Here is a 24,447-nt window from a genome sequence, read left to right as displayed (position 1 = left end):
ACACATAAAAATTACTTGCCCAAAGTCACACACTGAAGGTGTGCATTTGAACCCAGCTCTTCTGATCCTTAAACTCAGTATTCTTTTCTACATTACCCAAAATCATATTACTTTTAATGAAGGCAGTTGAAAAGTATAGCTGAGAATGGATACTTGGCCGGGTTGATGGGGGGGCATATAACAGCATCATTTTTAATCAAAGATTTTCAGGGTTTTACACTTCTCTGATTTGGGAGAGTCTGAGAAAAGTTCCTCCAGTGGGTTTTTGTAATGCTAAAAACTGAAAAAAAATTTTTTCAAAAAAATCAAGTATTGGAAAATTATGTTAAAACAAGGCACATCATGCAAGCAGGACAGCTTTGAAAGTTAGGTTTAAATTTGTGGCCATGGTAGATGGAATTTTTGACTGAGTCAGGTGGTGCTAAATTTGAACTCATTCAGTCTCCTACTTTAAATAGGAATCAATAATAGTATCTATCTCAACAGACAATGGTGAAGATCAAATACATGTAGAGTTCTTTGCAAATTTTAATGCAGTGTGTAAATACTAATTGTTATCATCATTAAAAGCTGCATATGCTAGATTTGCTAATCCTTTCTATTCTAGTAAGGATATGTAATTGCACACTTATTTGGGGTTTGCTAAATTCAGAGGAGAAAAATAAGTACTTTTTCCCCCCTTTTTCATTTAAATTGGTCCACATAGTGGAGATAAGTTCAGCCTTGGTCATACAATCAGGGAATTTATCAGAACCAAGACTCAAGTCCATCTGTGTGGTTCTGGTCAAGTCATTTCACAGCTTTGAACCTCAGTTTCCTCCAATGGCTAAATGGCAGGTGTGGAGGTAGAAGGATCATCAGCAATACTGATCTGACAAAGCTGTTGCATAAAAAGTGCTCTTTGTAAACCTGAAAGCTTATGGAGTTATATTTGAAATGAATTAGTGTCTGAAAACAAGTTTGAGCTGGCAAGTCATGAATAAAATGAATATGTGATTCCCAATTTGTACTGTAGAAAAGTTATTTTATTCTCTTTTGTTTGGTTGGGAGGTAGGGAGTGGGGAAAGCAAATTTACCATCTACATGGTGTTATTGCCAAAGGTGAGAAAAAGCAATTAGAGCTGTGATTTCATTTGGTTCCACTTTAATAATTAATGCATTATGAGTTGCTGAAGTTATGCCTATAATTATTTTGTTTACTGGTCAAGAGCCAGATTTCCATAGGGTATCACAAGAATAAAACAATGAGCTTTCACTCACTTTAGGAAGTATCCTTCAAAAGTATCACTTGTGCTATAAAATCTGATTATCTCAATACTGGGGGGGGGGAGGGGGGGGAGAGGGGAAAGACCCAGCAACCCAGTGCCTGATTACTCTTGTCCCGAGTCTGTTTCATTTCTGGTAAGTCCCCAAAGGAGGGAGTCAAAGACAATGCAAAGACAATGAAAACACCCTGAGCTCTGGTCTTCCACCAGCAGGAAACTTCCAAGACATAGCCACAGCTTATGGGAGGCAGAGAAACAAACATGAAAATCAACCCAAAGGGAGGAAGGGAAAAAAAGGGAAAAAAAGCTTTCTATAGAGTTTCCTTCTAGTCTGCGCCAACACAGCTTCCCAAACCATGGCTGACTCAGTCTTGATCAGAAAGGAAACAATGAACTCTTCATCTATGGTCCAGACAGGCTGCCTGCCCTTAGTCGTCAAGTTGTCTTCGTCAGTCCTACTAGTACTTAGAAGGGACCCCTTCAAGCTCCCCACTTCCCACCCACTCAGTACCCTCAATGGAATCTCTGCCCTGCACCTGGGAATTCTAGGTTCCTTACCCCCAGAGGAGGGAGAGAGAAGCTAGGCGAGGAAGGAAAGGAGAGGTTTGGGGGCAGGGTTTGGGGGCAGGGGGTGCCGCGGCGCGCCCCCGCCCTCCCCACGCTATGTGGCAGAGCTCTGTGTTCTGCGCAGCCGGTCGGGGTTACTATCGGTCATTCTAGCTGCACCGCCGTCTCCACACACAGGAACAGAAACAAGCAGCAAAGGATAAAAAGACTAAAATTGGGGGACGGGGAGGGGCCGCAGGAGTCAAGAAGGGAAGATAGAAGCTCAAGTAGACTACATGAATCCACCATCTCCCCCCACACCTCGCCTTTGCTGCACGTCTTCTCTTGGAAAATAAAAAAATATTCACCAGGTGAACCCTGACTCTTAGCAGATTCACACACATATGTCCATTAGAAATTATCAGAACCATCTTCAAAATGGGGCGGGGGACCGAGGGGGAAAAGGGAGGAGAGAAAGAAAAACAAAAATCAACGCCATGAGAAGAGTTAAGGAATGTCCAGTGTTAGAAAAATAAACAAGAAATGTTTTATTAATAACAACTAATCAGCGAGAATACTGCTCGATGCCTTTCTAGTGGGTTACCCAAAGGATGGAGCGAAGGAACCGTCCTCCAGCTGAAAAAGCTCAGGAACCAGAAAACCAAAAAGAGGTTCTGGGAGTGTCAGGTATCCCTTAACAAAAGAGCTCCTGCTGCACCAGGTACTGCTCTCTCCCTTCAGTTCACAAAAGGAAAAAAAAAATCCTCTTAAATCTCCTCCTGTAGGTCTCTCCCCAAAAGTGGTTTGTGTTATTCCCCCAATATAACCCTCTCCTCCAACCCCACTCCCCCCAAGTCAGCTTGGCAGTAAGCAGGGTGGACAAAGAAAGGGGCCCTGGTGCCATTAGTCCCCACGGGTCCCAAGGGATGCTCGACTTTCTCCCAGGAGGAGACAAGCCTCCCGACTTACTCCCGAGAAGAGTGCAATGACGAAATGCTGAAGAGGGGCTGTTTTCAAGCACCCAAAGCGCAGCTATGGGCTGGGTACAAAGCCTGCCCAGAGGCAAGAGATGGCAGGCGAATGTGGGGGTCCCTCCACCCCAACCTCAAGTACAAGTCACATAAACCAGACTTATACCCTTCTTCCAACTTATTCCTCCTCCTCCCTTCAGAAAGAAAAGGGACCCCCAACAACAATTAAAAAAAAAAAGCAGCAAAATCTTAAGTTGTTGGAGAGGCTCTTACCTGCTTTCCACTTTTGTTTCTGGGACTCTCTCCCCTACCCCTTTGGAAATACTTGCGGAAAACAAAAAAAAAAAAAAAGAGAGAGAGAGAGAGAGCCGACAAACGGGCTCTCGCCCCTCCGATACCCCTTTGGTGACCCCCTCCCTTGCCTTTGCCAACCCCTGCCTAGGCTTTCCTGTGGGCACCAACGGCCTCCTCCTGCACAGCCTAGCATACGGTCCTCAGTCCCTCTCTCCCAGAATTAAGGGTTTTTAGCCTGGACTAGTTCCTTTTATAGATTCGGCTGCGCTGAACAGCGGGGTTATTATCGGTCAAACTCTGTTCTCTTTCTCTTCCCCACCCCCTACTTCCCGACTCTCTGTTTATGTAGTTCAGTCACTCACTGAAAGCACGTGGAGGAATGACACGCCCCTTAAAAGGGCAACAGGCAAGAGCCCGCCTCTCCCCTCCCCCTACTTCTCTCCCTCCCGGTAGAGTGGCAGATGGGATGAACTGAGGCAGGTCAGCCAGGGCGAGTCCGGCCAGGATCGTCCCGAGAAAAGCCCAAGCTCTACAGTGGCCTGAGCTTTGTACTGCCGTCTGCATGACAGGCCAGCAGATATTTCAAATACTTCACTCAAGCTTCAAAGTATCTTTTTTTTTCTTTTTTATTTCGGAGTAGAGGAGAGAGGAGCAGAGAAGCAAGGAAGCAGCCCGCTTTCTCTTCTTCCTTTGGGAGACTTGAGCGGGAGCAAACGGCTTGAAAAGACCCTTTCTGCCCTGGTCTCCTATTCTCTGTTCATTCATTTCCTTAGCTTTCCCAGTTCGCTTTTTCCGCTTCTCACAGCCCCCGAGGGGTTATGGAAGCCGTGGTCTGGAATTGTGGGAGGAAGAAGCTTTCTCTTGTTTTCTCAAACCTTCCAGGGAAAGATTTTCTGCGACCGGCGCCCCCCTCCCCCCACCTTTTCAGCTCCCCTCCTCGACCCCTCCCCCTCCCCCCACCCCTTCGACCCCTTCCGCTCTTCCCCCAGCGTGCGCTAGCTAGTCAGAGATTCCCCAAAGATTTCTAGGACAAGTGCAGAGGCACCTGTTCTGTCTTTTCTCTCTCCTCCACCAAGAGCTCATAACTGCCCGTGTTGGGGCAGAGGCTGGATTTTATGGTAGAATAACAGAAACAGCCGGATTCATGGAATGACTGCCTGAGAGACTGCCCACTTGGGACCCGTGTCCAGTTTAGAAAAGTATCTCCATTCTCAGCACCCAATGAAAAAACAAAACATTATCCATGCATCTCTAAGGCATACCGCATGCCTTTGGGGGCTGTATAGATGATTCACAGAGAACCAATCCCTAGGCTTGGTAATTACATTATAACTCTGTCTCCCAAACCCTTTTCTAAATTGGAGATCTAAGTTCTAGCCTCATCTGTGCATTTGCTTTAACTCTGTGACCCTGGGCAAATTACTGATGGCTTTTCTGCCTCCTTTCCTTCATCTATAAAATATAGCTAATAATATCTATTCCCCTACTTGCTTCACAGGCATGTTAAGAAGATGAATAAGATAGTTATTGAAACACTTTGAGCCTCTCAGAAGAAAGGCTCTATAAACAGGGAAGGTATGATTATAGGGTTGTTGGTGTTATTTTAGGTTGCAGCCACTGCCCATAAAGCAGTGTGGCTCTGATAGGATGTTTTCCCACACATTGCATTTAAAAACCGAAAGCTAACAAAAAACTGATGAAGAAGTTTTGCCCCCGCTGATTAGGCAAAGCCAGGCTAGTTATATGAGTAAGTGGTGTTGGCCCCTTCTTGCCTTGTATAATTTGAAAGAGTCCAGGACTTAAAAGGACAGTAGAGATCATTTCAGGGGAGGAAATCAAGGTGGTATAAAAATCAGCCTGGTTTGGGAATCAGATTACCCAGGCTACCGTCCAGGCTCCAATATACATGAGCCATTTGGCCTTTTCAAATGGACTCTAGAAGCCCGTTCCTTATTTGTGAAATGGCCACAGGAAAGTCACAGGACTTTCACCCTTAACTCCCCTCTTAAGAGGCTTCTTCCTTCTGCCTCAAGACTGCAGTCTATCAGCTCTTACTAAAAAACCCTACTAGATCATGCAATCACAGGTTTTCTCCTTTCTCAATTCATTGCCAAACTTCTGGGCAAAGTAGACTAGACTTTTGAGCCTACTTTCTTGCCACACATTTCCTGAAAATATGACTTCTATTCCCCCTGCTCTACTAAAATTCCTTTTCTCAAAGTTACTAGTGATCTTTTAATTGCCAGATTTACTGTGTTCCCCTCTTTAACCTTCCTACTGAGTGTGATGGGCAGCTTGGTAGTTTAGTGGTGAGTGCCACTCTAAAGTCAGAAAGACTTGACTTCAAATCTAGCCTCAGATATTTACTAACTAAATGGCCCTGGGCAAGTCACTTACCCTCTTTGCCTCAGTTTCCTCATCTGTAAAATGAGCTGGAGAAGGAAATGGCAAGTCACTCTAATATCTCTGCCAAGAAAACCCCAAATAGGGTCATGGATAGTTTGATATGACTGAGACATACACTAAATATGAGACTATTGATTCCTGGTATTCTCTTCTTCCTCAGCTTCCATGTTGTAGATCTCTTCTTCCCCTCTCACCTCTCTGATGGTTATTCCTTTTCAGGCTCTAGTAAAATCAGAGGCTTTAAGGACTGTTACAAGTTCTCTAGTTCAACCCTTCTTTCCAAAGGGGAAGAAATGGAGGCCCAGAAATGATAATTGACTTGCCCAAGATCATACAGAGTTACTGGAACCTCTTCTACCTCAGATCCTTGAAATTCAAGCATCCTTCAAAACCCTGTGCCTCTTTCCATTCATTTTCACCTTTGGCATTCTCACTCAATCTCCTAATCGCCTTTATGCAGATGATTTTCAAATCTATATCTCTACCCCATTGTTTCTGCCATGAGTCCTAGTCCCAAATTATCACCTGCTGATAGCCCCACTTATATATGTTTCTAATACCTTAACTTCTCTGAAACTGAAATAGGCAGGTGAGTAATGCAGCAGATACAATGTCGGAGTTATGGTTAGGAGACAAGAAAATCTGAGTTCAAATCTTGCCTCAGATAATACTTAGCTGTGTGACTTTGGGAAAGTCATCTTAATTTCAGCCTAGGTTTCCTCATCTTTAAAACAGGGATAAATAAGAACATTTTCCTCACAAGGTTGCTGTGGGATTCAAATGAAATTACATATGTAATTCACAAACAAACTTAAGTTAAAAATAAAATTTTGTAATTTAAAATTAAATTGCTATATAAGTGCCTGTTAGGAGAAGCTAGATGGGCAATAGGTAGAGTGCTAGGCCTGCAGTTGGGAAGACTCATCTTTCTGTGTTCAAATCAAATTCAAATACTTACTGTGTGACTCTGGGCAAGTCATTTAACCCAGTTTTCCCAACTTTCCTTATCTATAAAATGAGCTAGAGATGGAAATGGCAAACTACTCCAGTATCTTTGTCAAGAAAACCCCAAATGGGATCACCAAGTTGGACCCAACTAAAAAGCAATTCACCAAAAGTGCCAGTTATTATTATAATTCCTCTAAAGAAAAATGGTCTCTCTTTCTAGCATTGCCATTCATATTGATGTCCCCATGATGCTTCAGCTCACCCATGCTCAAAATTTTAGTATCAAGTTTGACTCTTCCTCTTCCCTCACTCCCTGCATGCAATCATTTGCCAAATTCTTTCAATTCTATTCTAATATCTTTTATCTATCCCTTAAGTGCCACTATTGTTCAGGCCATCTCTCATCTCCTTATTTGTCCCCTACCTTCTGGCCTTTTGTCTCTCCAAGCTGTTTTTTACACAGCTGACAAAGCAAGTTTTCTAATTGTCTGATCTCAGTTAGTCTTTACTTAAAGACATTCAGTGGATCATCATTTCCTACAAAATTTAATACCTTTTGGCCTCCAAGGCCCTCTACAATATGGCTCCAATCTACTTTTTCAGCTTTATTTCCCTATATTCCCCTTCAAATAGTCTGTATTCCAGACAAATCAATGTACCAATCATTCCCTAAATGTATCTTACTTTCTCCAAACTGTGCATTTATCTCATGTGCCCCGTGACTAAAATGGATACTCCATAACTCCACATATGGAAAGATTTCCTCTTCTTTCCAGATCCAGTTTTGATTCTGCTTCATGAAGGGAGGCTTCTGCAATACTCTTGGTAAAAACTGGTCCCTCTTTCTCTCTCCAATATCTCCTCCCTATCTCTTTGACCTTTCTTACATATTATCACATAGGATCTTAGGTTTACAATTAGAAGTGACCTTAGAAGTTATTTAGTCCAACCCATTCATTTTACAGATAAGTAATAGGCCCTTAGAGGCTAAGTGACTTTACCAAGGGTTACATCGATAATAAGTAGCAAAGCCAGGATTTTCAAACCTAGATCAAACCTAGGATTACAAGTCCAATGCATTTGCCACCATATTGCATTTTCTTCATCTTATATTAGAGTTATTTTGTGTATATGCCACTATTAACCCTATGATATTGTAAATTCCTTGAAGGTAAAGACTATGTAATCTTTTCATCTTTGTATCTCCAGCACACACACAGAGCAGGGACTTGATATTAATTTTTTTTACTTATGAAAAACAGGCTTTGTAAAGCATAAAGTATTATATAAATGCAAGTTATCATCTAACTACCCCCTTTCAATTTTAAAGATGAGATAACTGACCTCCAGAGAAATTAAGTGACTGATTCAGGTCACATAGGTAGTGAATAGAGGAACCATGACCAGAACCTGTGGAAACTTGGGAGAATGGCTTCAAAACCAGAGGACCTGGTTTCAAAGCCTACCTCTATTAGTTATTCTCTATATGACTTTAGGAAGTTTTATCATCTATAAAATGATCAGAGTAGATGACATTACCTCTGATATTTGTCTCTTCCAGAGTGTGCTGAACAAATATTAGTGATTAAGCCCATATATGAAAAAACAGCCTTTCTATTTTTGCCTTTGTAAATTGTCACATAGAGGATAGATGGACTTCATCAGAACTGGTTACAATTGCTATAACAACCTTTGGAAAATTTAATGTGCTAAATATCTCAAATGATTTTAAGGGTTTTTTAAATATGATTTTTGTAATTTTTTTTAACAATCTGGTTATTTTTGCCTGCCCCTACCATGAAGTGTAAGGCCCATTCTAGTAGCTGAAGTGAAATACATTTTATAACCCCCAACCTTCCCTCATTTCTAAATATGTGAATGGAAATTGGGGCAGTTAATCTCAGGGCATTTGTACCCTTAAAAAGCCTCCAAAAAAGGAGCACCCCTTTATTTATACTCTTCAGCTCACTACTTAACTTCCACCAGAATTATATTTCTTGATTATGTTCTAAACCCAAAATGAGTTTTACTTTGTTTAAAAATATGTTTATTAACAAGGTTGAAAGATTTGCTATGATTATAAAAACTTGTGACAAATATCCATTGGTTCATAGGCTTTTAAAAATGCCATACAGCAACTTATGTGAAATATGATAGTGTTTGTTTGCTATTGTAATTAATTGGGCTAGTGAGAATTTTGGGGATATTGATATCTACATATTTGTACTATTGTTCAATTCATTTGCCTTCTACTCACAGTGGAGCATGGCCAGATATGAAGAGGAAATGGATCTCATTTTTGGTGAGAAAGCCTTGCATTTTATATTTTTCTTAGCTGACACAGAATGTCAATGATTATAAGCTATATTTTTGAATTTTTTAAAGACTTTTATTATATTTTTCTTGCATGTGCAATATACTATTTGTTTTTTATTTTTTCTCTCCTTTTTATATTTGAAGCACATGTCATCAACATTAAGATTTTCTTTAACTTTTTGACTTTTCAGTAATATGTTTAAAATACATTTGCCAATGCATACCCCAAAAAACTTGTGACTATAAAAATGATGCCACTAATTATTTTTTAAAAAATTATGGGACTTTGCTTAATGATTCTGTCTGATTCCAGGACAAGATATATACAACAGAGGCATTGCACAGAACCAAAGAAAAGCCAATCCAGGATGGATTGATGCACTTCTCGGCCAATACAAAGGTCTTGAACCTAGTGTGAGACTTGGGGTTGCGACAGCTGACTTATGTTAAGACGTAGGCCTTCCTTGTGTCCACACTCACTCTGAAGATACTCACAGATGAGTATCCCCAAAACCTTGGCTCCTATAATCTGGTCCCCTTTTCTACCTCTCCTAGTGTGATACCTTTCTGTAGTCCTGGCTACTGACAGGGTAAATGCATCATTGCTTAGATCATTTTGATTGGGCCCTGATTCAAGGACCTGTTATAGATTTATTTTTCTTTTCACTTGGAATTTTTACACATAAGACTTTGATAGTCTATATTTTCATCCAATATTTTCTTTTTTTATTTCGATTTTTCTCATGTCTTTTTAATATCTTTTGCCAATTGATTCATATACCTCATACCTCAGCCATGCATCCCTAAGTGATCCTGTAATTTTCAATCACCCACAACATGGGGAAATGTAAAAAAATATTATTATTTTAAATTGCAAAGTTTAAATTCCTTTTGAGAAGAATTTTAGGTAAAGAAGATGCTACCTCTCTGAATCTAGAAACTGAACTGTTGGAGAAGCCACCATGAAGAAACCTCCAGACCACAAGCTGCATAAGATCAAAATGAACTTTGGGTGTGGTTGATTGAACATTTATTTGTATGTATACTTTCATGCCAGAGGGGACTGCCCCCTAACTGGCGTTTTGTCAATGCGTTCAGCAATTATTGGTTTTATTCTTTTTTTTTCCTTTTTCTCTTATCCTCAAATTATTGTAATCTTTAAATTGATTATGTTTTCATGATCCTTTGGAAAAAAATTTTTTTTTTCAAATGATCACACGGAGAAATGTAAAAAATAGACTCGAATTCAGGACTCCAATCCCCAGAATCCTTTGCTCCACTTCCCCAGAATGCCCTGTAATCTCACTAAATTCTCATGTGGGAAGAGATTGAGAAGGTATTTAAACCTGGTTGTGAATAGGCTCGGGCTCTTTTTTGGACTTCCATTTTGGAGCAAACGCGGCTCTTCCATGATGTGAGACTATCTTGTCTAGGCCTCTCTGGCCTAGGCACGTGTTTCTTATCCTGTATTTTCTTTAATCCTTAATCTTTAATAAACTTCTAAAAAATATAATACTCCTTGCAGAGAGAAACTAATTTCTACCTGCCTCAGTCTCCCCTAAATTTTAATCTTTACAAGAATGAAATCTAAAATTCTGCCAATCCCAGTAGGCTTTTCATTGCCCAACATGTTGCCTCTGTTAACTGCTTCTCTTAAATCTAGAAATTCCCTCTCTGCTACTTGTTTCAAATCTTGAAATTCCATCACTGAGAGATTAATTATTTTGGTTCTAGAAAGCATTTTGGTCAACTGCAAAAACACTTGGCTGGAGTAACATCTTAGTGTTTCATCGACCATCTAAATAGCTGAGAGCAAAGCTCCATGGAGCACATAATTTGGGGGTTAGGAGAGGAACTGGGGAAGGGATCCTGAGGCAGAGAAAAAGGAATAGAAAAGGTGAGTTTCAAAGACAAATTTCATCTATTTTGCAATTACAGTGACAAAATATAAACACCTGCCCTGAGGTATATAATTCATTAACCTCTTGCACCAAATCTTTGTCCATACCAAGAGTAAGAGATATGGAAGGGTCAAAGACAACCCTGATTTAACCTGGATAAAGGGAAGAATCATTTGTAGTACATACATTATAGTTTAACTGCTTCCTATGACTAAAATAGCCACCTCTCAATTTCTGTGCCTATGAGAGCATGACATGTGGGAAAGCCGGGGAAACTGAGACTGAGGATACTTAATTAACTTAGGGAAAGTGAAATGGTCAGAGAAGGAAATGAAAGAATGGCCTGAGCACCATGAGGAAGAAGGGAAATGAAATATGTACCCTTAATGTAATATCTGTTCCCCCCCATTAGAATTTTTAAATTGGTTTGTCCCTTGAATGTGTTTAGGTGTCTATTATATATTCCTCATTGGAACCCCATTCCCTTCTGCCCCTTTTCTTCCCCATTATTCATGCAAAAGAAACATAGATTTAGAACTGGAAAGCACTGAGCCCCACCTCCTCATTGTGTAGATGAGAAAACTGAGGTTCAGATTATTTATGTGATTTGCCCAGAGCCACACAGATTGTCTGAAACAGGATGTGAGCTAAAGTCTTCCGGACTCAAAGAGAAACAAGGGCCACTAAGTAGGAAGAGAAGTAAGGGAAAGCAATACCACACAAAAAACAAAGAGAGGGTGTTCAGGAGGAGGGAGTGGACCATACAGTCAGAGGCTGTGGAGAGGTAGGAAAACATGAGGATTGACTTTTTTGTTTTAAGCCATCAAATTTGCCAATTAAGAAATTACTGATAATTTCAAGGAGTAGTTTCATTTAAATGATGAAGTCAGGAACCAGACAGAAGAGGGTTTAAATGTAGGAGAAGAAATAGAAGCACTGATTATAAACAGCTTTTTTAAAGGAGTTTGGCTAAGGAAAACAGAGATTATAAAATGCTAATGTGTGCATTGTTTGTTGATTACAAAAGAAAAATGCCTTAGCAGAACAAAGTATAGCTTTAGAGGTTCTCCATTAAGAATTCTTTCTTGATAAGATATGATAATTTTAGATTTTTTTTTGGTACATGCAACCACAGAGAGAACTCTTTAACAATTTCACTTGATTCTTATTGTCAAATGAAATATAAAACAAGACAATTGCTCTCCAAAGATGTTCACCATTATCATAGAGAATGACCTGTGAGATACTCCATATCTTCCTGGTTAAGGATGGCATCTTACAGATTATGTCAAGTTCCAGGATATCAGGGAACCTTCCTCACTGAGTCATTATTATGCAAAAGAGATTAACCTAAAAATCTATAGGAGAACAATCAATGGATGAAAATGATCTGGTAGTTATGCGTAATTAGATGGACAGCCCATTTATCACAATAGTACAGTCAACCTAGAAAAACACAGAACCACCAAAGTAGTTAAAAAGAGCAAATCTTTAATCAGGACAAGGGAAAGAGTGCTCTAATTGGCCCTACACAGAGTCATTTGCAAGATACCACAGAAGCTCTGTGACTCTGGGAACACTGTCTCCAGGAAAAGGCACCTCAAAATGAGATTTTCCAATGAGCTGAAGAATTTGGGGTCTTATAGATCTCTTGGGGAATAAAGGACAGGAAGGTTCAATTGATTGGCTTTACAATGGACAAAGTTCCAAAAGGATAGAGGCAAACTTGGGGTTTCTGTAAAACCAAGTTCAACAGTACACATGTCTAAGACAGGAGAAGCAAATGAACAATCACTCTGTCCCAGAGCTGAATAGTAATGTCAACATGGGATCTAGAAATCCCAAACTTGTAGCCTAGTAAGATCTGATAAAACCTAAGTTTTAGGACTAGCTGATAAGCCCAGAGACTCTAAAGCTTGTCCTGGTTCCCTGTTCCCATGAGAATCCACCCTGAAGGGGATCTCAGGCTAGCAGTTTCAGACTGAATAATGGACCCTAAGGTAAAGGACAATCCCAGTTAGGTGGGGCTAAGCAAATGCTGAGTCCCTTCTTGGCACAGTAGACTGTGCATCAGTCTCACCAGAAGGTCCTGAGTTTGATCCTCCAAAGGGGGATGTGGTACAATGGGAGAAGCTTCTAAGGCAAAAAAGAGGCACTCAGCTTTTGATTAGCCCCACCTAACTGGGATTGTCTTTTACCTTAGGGTCCGTTATTCAGTCTGAAACTGCTAGTCTGAGATTCCCTTCTGGGTGGATTCTTATGGAAACAGAGAACCAGTACAAGCTTTGGGTTCTCCAACTTACAATCTAGTCCTAAAACTTGGGGTTCATCAGATCTTACTAGTCTACAAGTTTGGGGCTTCTAGATTCCATATTAACAATATGAACAGAGAAGGCTGGATTGCATTTGGAAAGTACTTTTAATGCTACTAAACTGGCCCCCAAAATCAAAATCCATCTTTTAAAAATACCAATGTCCTCCTACTAAGGAAGTATAGTTATAGTTCTGAGTCCTAAAATACAACAATTGCTGAAGAATCAAAGCTGTGATTGACTCAAAGGACATTGGAGAGATACATGGTGAGTATAAGTAAGTGGCAGCATTTTTTCAATAATCATATTCATGTAAAAAGTGGCCTAATAGTTGTAATCCAGGAAATTTATGAGCAGAAAAGGAACTGGGTCACTTGTCTCTAAAATGAAAAATAACAAGTAGACAACTCAAGCACTTCACTATTATCCCAAAATGGAAAGGCAGATTTCATGGGAAGAATCGATAGGGGAATATGGGCAAGAATTCCACAGGCTGAAAAGGCATGGGTGGGTTTTGTTCTTCACTGATGAGTGGCATTACTAACATCAATGAAATATTAACACCAAGAAGACACAGCATAGATCAAATGATATAATGAAATAAAAGTATCCTCAGACCAAAACAAAACAAAACAAAACAAAACAAAACAAACAAAAAACAAGGTCGTAGAATGCTAACTAATGAGCTACACTTACTCAATGCCCATCATGCAGAAAGAAGTGGTAAGATGTAAACTGCTATACTGTGGAAACCAGGACCAGAGATTACTAAAAGTATCAAAGACAATGAAGAAGTCCAGGAATCTAAACTCTCTTACAACCTGAAAATAGATTCTTTGGGAGCTGATTTGATCAAAGGGAAGTCATTAATAACCTCACAAAGAAAATGGTTCCAGTGAAGTGGTAAGGATAGAAATCAGAATTCAGGAAATAAAAGGAAAAGTAAGGATTAAGCAGAAGGAGATACAGAAATGGTGGGAATTCATTTAGATTCCCTGCCTAAAAGATCTGCCTATAAATAAAAGAATGAAAATAGAAAAGTAGTTGGAAGGAGGGAAATTAAAACGTTTATAGCCTGGGGAACACAGGTCAGAAAGGAGCTTCTGATGTTTATGATGTCAAAGGAGCACCAGCTCTACTCCATCACTAGCTGAGAGAAGCAGTATTCAGACCAGGTAGATTTTAAAGACAGAAACAGTTGAATCAATCTCCAGTGCAGTTTCTTTCCATTCATGCCTCTGAATTCTTCCACTTACTAGTTCTGTGACTCTAGAACACATCAGTTAACTGCTTTGGACTTCAGATTTCTCTGTAAAATGAGAAGTACCTGAAACTTTTTTTGTAGGGGTCAAGTTTTTATTCTGCTTTTTAATCATCTAAAGATCATCTAAAGATGCAGCAATTTATTTCTAACTCGGGGGAAAAACTGCATGAACAAGAATGTATTTGGAGATGTAGAAGGTAGAAGTGTAGAAGGTAATGCCAAGAGTTGTATTCATTCAGTACCAATAACAGCACACACTAGGCTTCTCTCCTTCTTCCCACTCCAGCTTGGCAGAAGGAGAATCTCTTGGGTTTCTTCTAGCTCTAAATTAATGATTCCATTACTATTATAAATTAGCACATTTAGTATTCATTAGTACAATAGTACAATAAACAATACCATTCGTTTTAATATAATTCCTATTTCTATAGTACTTTAACATGTACAAAAGATCTCACAACACCTGTTGTATAGGTAAATTGTACAGTTATTATCTCCATTTTACAGATGATATAATTGAGGCTCCCAGGAACTGGTAAGCCATAGTCAAACAGCAAATAGTTTAGTGGTTAAGGAAATGGACTTAGAGTCAGGAAGTTGTGGGTATTCAGTTACTTCAGTAGTATCTGACTCTTTGTGACCTCATTAAGGGTTTTCTTAGCAAAAGTACTAGAGTGATTTGTCCATTTCCTTCCCCAGCTCATTATATAGATGAGGAACTGAGGCACACACAATTAAGTGATTTGTCCAGGATCACAGAGTTGATAAGTGTCTGAGGCCAGATTAGAACCTCAGCAAGAAGAATTTTCCTGATGCCCAGCCCAGTGCTCAATCTATTGTGCCACAGAGACCTGGGTTCAAGTTTTGCTTTAGACAGTCCCTAGCTATGATATGGGATAAGTCAGTATACCACTTTGCCTCATTTTCCTCATCTAAAAATGAGGAAATTATACTTGATGGCCTCTAAGACTTTTTCCAACTCTAAATCTATGATCTGAAATGTTGGAACTGGAAGTTAACAATGTTTAATGGACATTCACTGAGAGAGTATAAGTCAGTGAACTTGAAAAGGAACGGGAAAGAAGTAGTAATGGTGGTACATTTTTCTTCTTTCTCAGAGTGCTTTTTTGATACAATAAGAATCCACATTCCTGGTCATAATTTCTAGTTGTTAGTTCAAAGTGTTTAGTAGTTTTCTCTTGATAACAAGGGATAACATTCTTAGAATATTTCTCCTCTGTTGGGAGTCTTCCTTTTTCTCTCTGGTCTATTAAAAAGACTAAGAAGTCTGTCAGGTCTCATTTCCATGTAGATTCAAAGAGATAGAAGTATTCTATCTCATCTCTTCAGCACCTAGGGTGGGGTGGGGTGCAATTCCTTCAGAACTGCCCTTTTACCCTTTATTCATACCCTCAACTCCTTTGCTTCCAAATCAGGAAAACTAGAATGCCCATACATGATCTTCCCTTCTCCAAGACTGAATCTTATCCACTAGAGCAATCTCCTCTTTCTCTTTTGCACCATTCTTCTGATGAATAATGCCAGGAAGAAAAGAAATCCAGGGCCTCCTCCCCCACATGCACAAGTTCACTCAGGCTCTCAAGAATGCAGGTAAGTAGAGGAATGTTCCAAGGTTTCTCCCACACAGCTGCCCCAGGAACTGCCTAGAGGGTGACTGGCTCTTCTCTTTCCTGACATGGGTCCCAGTTGTTTGCAAGGATTTCTAGTGCCATCATGCCAGTCAGCCCTGGATGAAGGGTTATAAATGTAGAAACAAAATGAAATTGCCAGCTTATTTAAATGAAATATAGGATCTAGGGCAGTGATGACGAACTTTTTAGAGACCAAGTGCCCAATCTGCAACCCTCATGCCACACATGAGCCCCATATGCTACCCCAGACAGGGGAGGGAGGAAGCTGGCTGCTGGACAGAGGGGTGGGTGATGAAAGAAATGTCCTCAGGCACATGTGGAGGGAGGGAGGAGAGCAGCCACCTCCAGCACATGTGCCATAAGTTTGCCAACACAGATCTAGGGGGATAAAGTAAGATGGTGGTGAAAAAAGGGTAACCTAATAAAATTCATTAATAGAGTGAAGATATATTACATTACACCTTATACACTTACATACATGTATACAAGCATACTGCATGACAATATACATATATAGTACCCAGTTCCCCACCCTCTTTCCCCATGAGACTTTGGGTGAGTTACTTAACATTTTCTAGCCTCAGTTTCTTCATCTGTAAAATGGAAATAATTATACTTGTGTTACCTTTCTCACAGAGTTGTGAGGAAAACACTTTGTAAACTTTAGAGCACTATGTAATTATGGGTTTTTAATTAAACCAACACCATGCCTTGCAAACAGTATAGGCTAAATCAATGTCTACTGAATGAATAAGTGAATGGATGGATGGATGGATGGGTTGTTTATACTAAGTAGAAATCTAAGTGCTCCTTTGAGGAGCCCATCTTTCCAACTCCTGTAAATCTGTGATCTCACCAGAGTAAATATTCCCTGCAATGATGCTGGAATCTTTCCTCAAGTTTTCTTGCCATTGCAAGAATATCAGTGGAGCAAAGGGACTGTTTCTCCCTTATTCTCAGTGTCTCTACCTGACCAGCCCACATTCTTTTTTTTCTTATATTTCTGTGATGACATCCTTTAGGCAACTTCTCCTGTGTAATTCCTGATTAGCGTATTTCAGTTTTCCATGCCCAAATCCCAATTTTAAGGTGATTTTGAAAAAAGAATGCAAAAAAATTAGTTGGCATAGATGGAAAAAGTTATGGAAAAAGTTCATACTGTTGCTAAACTTATAACTTAGTTAAAAGATCCAGTAATTCAATAACTATGAAGTATCTACTATATGTAGAGCACCATACTATATATTAATATAATATACATATTTCATTAGTTCCAGCCTCTGATTGTCTGGAGCTAACAAAAAAAGTGGCATATGTGCATTCTCAAGGATATTATATTCTATTGAAGAAGTGAAAATGACTTACATTTTGTGTCCTCAAAGTTTACAAAGCATTTTCCTCATAACATTATTGAGAAGTAGATAGTATGGGTTTTAAAAGAAAAAGACTGCGTGCTAAACTATATCCCCCAGCATACAGTCTTTTTCTTTCAAAACCCACAAGAGAATATAACATTTATTATTATCATCACCAGTCTATAGGTAAAAGACTAACTGATTTGCCCAAGGTTGCATATTTAACAATAATAATCATCATAATAATAAACATTTGTAAAGCACCTACTATGTGCCAGGATCTGTGTTAAGAGTTTTATATTAATTATATCACTTTATCCTCACAACATTCCTGGGAGGTATGTGTCATTTTTTTTTTTTACAATTTTACAGTTGTTTTTATAGTTGTTTTTTTACAGTTGAGGACACTGAGGTTAAGTGATTTATCCAGGATATACAGCCAGTAAGTATCTGAGGCTGAATGTGAAATCAGCTCTTCCTGATTCCAGGAGCAGCACTCTATCCAACATATGATCTAGCTACCTCTAGAGAGCCCTGGACTTATACCCAGGCCCTCTATACCTACCATTCTATACCACTGCCCTTGTTGTTGTAAGATGAGCACTTTTTCTTGAGGAGGATATACCTTTATCTTGCTTAAAGTTTGTATTTTTGACCAACTCTGATGGACTGAGTTCAACCTAACAATGAAGCAACATAAGGCATCATTGGCATCTAATAAAAGTAACTCCAGCTTCCCAAAAAACTTAGCTCATTTTATGTGTCAAAGACCCAATAAAAATAATTTTTAATATAAAATAAAGCCTAGAATAGGAAGAGAGCTTACGGGTCATCAAATACAGTCTATATATCAACAGGAATTTCTTCTATCCCCATATCCAACAAATGGCAACCCAGATTCCATTGGATATCCTCTCAAGATAGGAATTCATTACTTCCTGAGTTTAAATATGAAGGAAACAATGCTATTGAGTTACGAATAAATAAAGGACCAGTCTAAATCTGTAGAAGTTACTTGTTTGATCTGTAATACTTTGTTTATGGTTTCAACTCATGAGACAAGCAAAGTAAACAAAGAACCAGAAACCACTTTATAGAGAGCATGTCCCTATAGCAAGGTTAAAGGAAAAGATGGAGCATCAAGAATATACATAGGTAGTTGATTAGATATTGAACTCCTCTGAGTCCACACTCTGTGGGAACATTTAAATTATATTCTGAATGAACCATAGGATGCATGAGGTAGTTCATTCATTTCAATTGTTTCTTGGGTAGGATCCTTGAATTTCCATGATCATAACCAGGATATTTCCTTGAAAATGTGATTGTACTAGTAGTTAATTTAATTTGATTCATTTCAAGTGAGTAAGCATTAAGTACTTACTTTGTGCATGTGGGCACAAAAACAAAAATGAAAGTTCCCTGTCCTCAAAGAATATGTTCTGGGAGAGTCAGGTAAGAAATTCACATGTACACAATTAAGTAAATACAAAGGAATTTAAGAGAGATATAATGAAATGTAAGGAATTAAATTTATGGTTGGACTAAATATAAGAGAATGTACTCACTGATTTAAAATTTCATACAGCTCAAGTCAAAATGACTTTTTAGCATCTTTATTTACAAAAAGAAGGAAAAAGTGAAAGTAGAAAAATGTAAACGGAGGGTAGAGAAGATATCTAACCTAACAAGCTAAATATTTGCTCCAGCACCTAACTCTACTCTAGCAGGGCTCATTAACCCCAGCCAAAGGGCCCAGAGATGAATTAAACAAGGATTTCACCCACACAGCCTCCGACAAGAGATAGACCTCTCCAGTGTTAAGTCTCTCCAGAAGCCAAGAAAGGAGGGTCAGCTTTTTTTCATTCACCCAATCTGAAGTCCACAGGGAGAAGATCCAAGAGCAGTCTTACCAGAAGAAGTTCAAGATGTCAGCCCCAGATTCTTCACATTGAAAAATTCAGGACTTAGACCTCTTGGATAGGAAGGTCATCATCTTTTATAGTCCTTTTTTTTTATATCATTTCCTGTCCCTTCCTCCACATTAAAGGGACCAATTGTAGTCTTTAAATTTTCTTAGCACTGCCCAGTAAAAGGTTTGTGAACCTCCCCTACTTATTGTAAAGAAGGGGTGTCTTTGATTTTAGTTGATTAAATTTATTTTTTAAAGTTTTATTTAATTAGTTAATTTAGAACATTTTCCCTTGGTTACAAGAATAATATTCTTTCTCTCCCTTCCCCCCACTCCATCCCATGGCTGACACGAAATTCCACTGGGTTTTACATGTGTCCTTGATCATAACCTATTTCCATGTTCTTGATATTTGCACTAGGATGATCATTTAGAGCAGGGGTACCCAAACTACAGCCAGTGGGCCACATGTGGCCCACTAAGACCATTTATCTGGCCCCTACCACACTTTTGGAAGGGGCACCTCTTTCATTGGTGGTCAGTGAGAGGAGCACAGGATGCATCTTAATTTTGGGGAAACTTGGTGGTACAATGGCCCTATAATAGGGGTCATTATGTTGTGCTTCTGGGGGAGTACGGGGACCATTGTACTATGTAGTAATGTGAGGAGAGACTTTTGGGCAAAGGGAGGTTATAGGGGCCACTATGTTGTGCATCTGGAGGATTATGGTTGCCATTGTACTATGTGGGGGAAGTGAGGCATATGTTTTTCATATTATGGTCCATAATGATAGATCCATAAATATGGACCACAAGAGGACACACACTAGTGTCATGCCTTCTTTTGTCCTGCTGTGGAATATGATTGCATGGTTAAGACCCATGCGATCAGATTCCTGTGTGAGTTCACAGATCACAATGCGGTTCACACAGGGTAGTGTGAATTGGAAAGGTGGCGGAGGAACCGGCTCTGTAATCGTGCCAGTTCCCACACCACGTCAGTGTGAGGCTGAGGTAAAAGTAGAGTTCCACCAATATGGCCACTGGTGAGGCTAAAATTATGTGGACTGCAAAGACTGTATTGATGGACACAGATCAGACTGCATTGATGGGCATTGCAGTTTGTATGCTTCTGTGTGGACAAAATTATTGTTGGTATACATATTTTGTGGATATATATACACACACACACACACACACACACACACACACACAGCCCTACAAAAAATGTTTTTGTAGGGCTTTATGTATTACAACCCTACCAAAAAAATTATATATATATATATATGTATATATACATATATATGTATGTATGTATTTTACTAATAGCAATTTGGAATCCCTAGGAAAAATTGACATCAAGAAAGAGAAAAATTGACTCAGAGTGTAGGCTATTTAAAGAACAGTGGACTTGTGACTACTTTTTCACACAGTACAAAGAAAGAGCTGAGTGTTTGATATGCCAGAATATAGTGTCTGTAGTGAATACAATTTGCATTGACACTATCAAACTCAACATAAAGTTAAATATGATTGTTTGGTCAGAGATGTGAGAAAAGATAAAATATTAAAACTGAAAAATCCATTGACAACTCGGCAAAATACTTTTGTGAAGCAGAAGCAGCTAAATATTTCATCAATGCAAGCAAATTTTGAAGTTGCCAAGCTAATAGCTTGCACTGGCAGACCATTTGTGGAGGGAGAATTTGTTAAATAGTGCCTTCTTTTGATTGCCAAAGAGATGTGTCCAGAAAAGGCAGACTTATTTAGTACAGTTAGTCTTTCAGGATATACAATTACACAAAGGATTGAAGAAATGGGAGACAATTTGCATCAACATTTGCAAAACTTCGCAAGAAAACTTTCCTATTTTTCCTTAGCACTCAACGAAAGCAATGATGTTTGTTATTCTGCACAACTTCTAATTTTTATTTGTGGGACAAATGACAATTTTGAAGTCATAGAAGAGCTTGCTACACTGCAAAGCATCAAAGGAACAACTACAGGAGAGGATATCTATGAAAAGGTTTCCCAAACTGTGAAGGATTTGGAGCTGGACTGGGCTAAACTAGCCAGGGTGACAACTGATGGTGCTCCTAGCATTGTGGGGTCTAAGAAAGGAGTAATTGCTCACATTAACTAAGAGATGGACAAATGTAACCATTCTCATTCAATAGCCATACACTGCCTCATGCACCAACAAGCACTGCTATGTAGTAAATCACTGAAGTGGGACTCTTGTTATGAAAATTGTGGTATATTGTATGAACTTCATTAGAGCTAATGCACTAAACCACAATTTCGGGAATTTCTGTCTGAGCTAAATGTTACCTATGAAGATGTTCTGTACCACACAAAAGTCTGTTGGCTGAGTTGAGGGAAAGTTTTGAAATATTTCTATGACTTACTTCCACAGATTACAGCTTTTATGCTTTCAAAAAACAAAGAAGTACCAGAAGTCAATGATACAGAATGGAAATGGCACCTCGCCTTTCTGACAGATGTAACAGAGCTACTCAACAGTTTCAATGTATAACTTCAGGGAAAAGGGAAGCTCATCTGTGATATGCAATCACATGTGAAAGCATTTGAAGTAAAATTAGGCCTCCTTATCAAACAAGTAAAGGAGGAAAATTTCTACCATCTCCCCTTAACTCAAAATCTGTTGGCGGAAAAACCCTTGATTGCATTCCTAAAAGAAACATGTGTGGATTCACTGGAAAAGTTGAAAAAGGAGTTCTAATTTAGATTTCCATGAACAGGACATATAGCTTTTCTGTAACCCATTTTTTATTAACATTGGAAATGTGAATACAATTTGCCAAATGGAACTGGCTGAACTGCAGAATTGTGACTCTCTGAAAGATGCATTCAGGTCAAGCAGCTTGCCTAATTTCTATGTATCTATCCCCTCTGAGTCATATTCTAGTCTTAGGAACCATGCACTCAAAATGGCAACCATCTTTGGCAGCACTTTTGTCTGTGAACAGACTTTTTCCAAAATGAAACATCTGAAATCTCCAACCAGATCTAGACTAACTGATGCACACTTGTATCACTTGTAATTGCTTGCAGTGACAAATATGGAACCAGACATTAGCCAAAAGCAGGCCCATAGTTCCCATTGAAATACTGGTCAGTTTGTTGATTTAAATTTACTTGTTCTTTATTTTAAATACTCTATTTGATCTCATTTTGGTTTTTTACATTAAAATAAGATATGTGCAGTGTGCATAGGGATTCATTCATAGTTTTTTTTAATAGTCTGGCCCTCCAATTGTCTGAGGGACAGTGAACTGGCCCCCTGTGTAAAAAGTTTGGAGACCCCGGATTTAGAGTCTACATCCACAATCATATCCCCATCACCCATATAATCAAGCAGTTGTTTTTCTGCTGTGTTTCTACTCCCACAGTTTTCCCTCTGAATGTAGAAAGTATTCTTCCTTGAAAATCCCTTCCTGTTGTTCTGGATTACTCCATTGCCCTAATGAAGTAGTCCATTACATTCAATTGTACCACAGTTTATTAGTCTCTGTGTATAATTTTCTCCTGGTTCTGTTCCTCTCTGCATAAATTCCTGGTGGTTATTCCAGTTCACATGGAATTCCTCCAGTTGATTATTCCTTTGAGCACAATAGTATTCCATCACCAAAAAATACCACAATTTGTTCAGCCATTTCCGAATTGAAGGGCATCCCTTCATTTTCCAATTTTTTGCTACCACAAAGAGCACAGCTATGAATATTTGTGTACATATCTTTTTTCTTATTGTCTCTTTGGAGTACAAACCCAGCAGTGCTATGGCTGGATCAAAGGTCAGACAGTCTTTTATTGCTATTTGGGCATAGTTCCAAATTACCCTCTAGAATGGTCATATCAATTCACAACTCCACCAGCAATAATTAATGTCCCAACTTTGCCACATCCCCTCCAACATTCATTATTTCCTTTGCTGTCATGTTAAGCAATCTGCTAGGTATGAGGTGATACTTCAGAGTTGTTTTGATTTGCATCTCTCTGATTATAAGAGATTTAGAGAATTTTTTATGTGCTTATTAATAGTTTTGATTTCTTTAACTGAAAATTGACTATTCATGTCCCTTGCCCATTTATCAATTGGAGAATGGCTTGATTTTTTTATACAATTGTTTAGCTCTTTGTAAATTTGAGTAATTAGATCTTTGTCAGAGGTTTTTGTTATGAAGATTGTTTCCCAATTTGCTACTTCCCTTCTAATTTTGGATGCAGTGGTTTTGTTTGTACAAACCCTTTTTGATATAATCAAAATTATTGATTTTACATTTTGTGATTTTTTTCTAACTCTTTTTTGGTTTTAAAATCTTTCCTTTCCCAAAGGTCTTACATGTATAGTATTCTGTGTTCACATAATTTACTTATAGTTTCCTTCTTTCTGTTCAAGTCAATCACCCATTCTGAGTTTATCTTGGTGTAGGGTATGAGGGGTTGATCCAAACCTAATCTCTCCCACACTGTCTTCCAATTTTCCCAGCAGTTTTTAGTAAATAATGGATTTTTGTCCCAAAAGCTGAGATCTTTGGGCTTATCATAGACTGTCTTGCTGAGGTCATTTACCCCAAGTCTATTCCACTGATCCTCCTTTCTGTCTCTTAGCCAGTATCATGTTGTTTTGATGACCACTTCTTTATAGTATAGTTTGAGATCTGGTACTGAAAGGCCACCTTCCTTCACATTTTTTTTCATGATTTCCCTGGATATCCTTGATCTTTTGTTCTTCCAAATGAACTTTGTTATGGTCTTTTCTAATTCAGTAAAAAAAAGTATTTTGATAGTTCAATGGATATGGCACTAAATAAGTAAATTAGTTTGGGTAGGATTGTCATTTTTATTACGTTAGCTCCTCGCAACCATGTGCAATTAATATTTTTCCAATTATTTAGATCTAGTTTTAATTGTGAGGAGAGTGTTTTGTAATTGTGTTCATATAGTTCCTGTGTTTGTCTTGGCGGATAGATGCATCTATGTTCATTAAGGAGACTGGTCTATAGATTTTCTTTCTCTATTTTTGACCTGTCTGACGTTGGGATCAATACCATATTTGTATCATGAAAGAAATTTGGTAAAACTCCTTTTTAGCTTATTCTGTCAAATAGTTTGTATAATATTGGGATTAGTTGTTCTTTGAACGTTTGATAGAATTCATTTATGAATCCATCTGATCCTGAGGATTTTTTCTTAGGGAGGTCTTTGAAGACTTGTTCAATTTATTTTCTGATATGGGGTTATTTAAGTATCCTATTTTTTCTTCTGTTAATCTAGGAAATTT

General features: G+C 38.7%; 1 protein-coding gene across 1 annotated transcript in view; it reads right to left on the bottom strand.

The window, feature by feature from the left end:
- ABCA1 (ATP binding cassette subfamily A member 1) overlaps window positions 1-3,457 on the bottom strand; it is a 152,507-nt gene extending 149,050 nt beyond the window's left edge. The window contains exon 1 of the mRNA XM_007499025.2: window positions 3,056-3,457. The gene's annotated coding sequence lies outside the window, so the exon portion shown is untranslated. The remainder of the gene's footprint in view (window positions 1-3,055) is intronic.
- Window positions 3,458-24,447: the final 20,990 nt, after the last annotated feature.

Source organism: Monodelphis domestica, chromosome 7 (genome assembly GCF_027887165.1).
Source record: "Monodelphis domestica isolate mMonDom1 chromosome 7, mMonDom1.pri, whole genome shotgun sequence".
NCBI classification, from domain to species: domain Eukaryota; kingdom Metazoa; phylum Chordata; class Mammalia; order Didelphimorphia; family Didelphidae; genus Monodelphis; species Monodelphis domestica.
The sequence above is the reverse complement of the archived record's forward strand: the minus strand, read 5'-3'. Positions and strand labels throughout refer to the sequence as shown.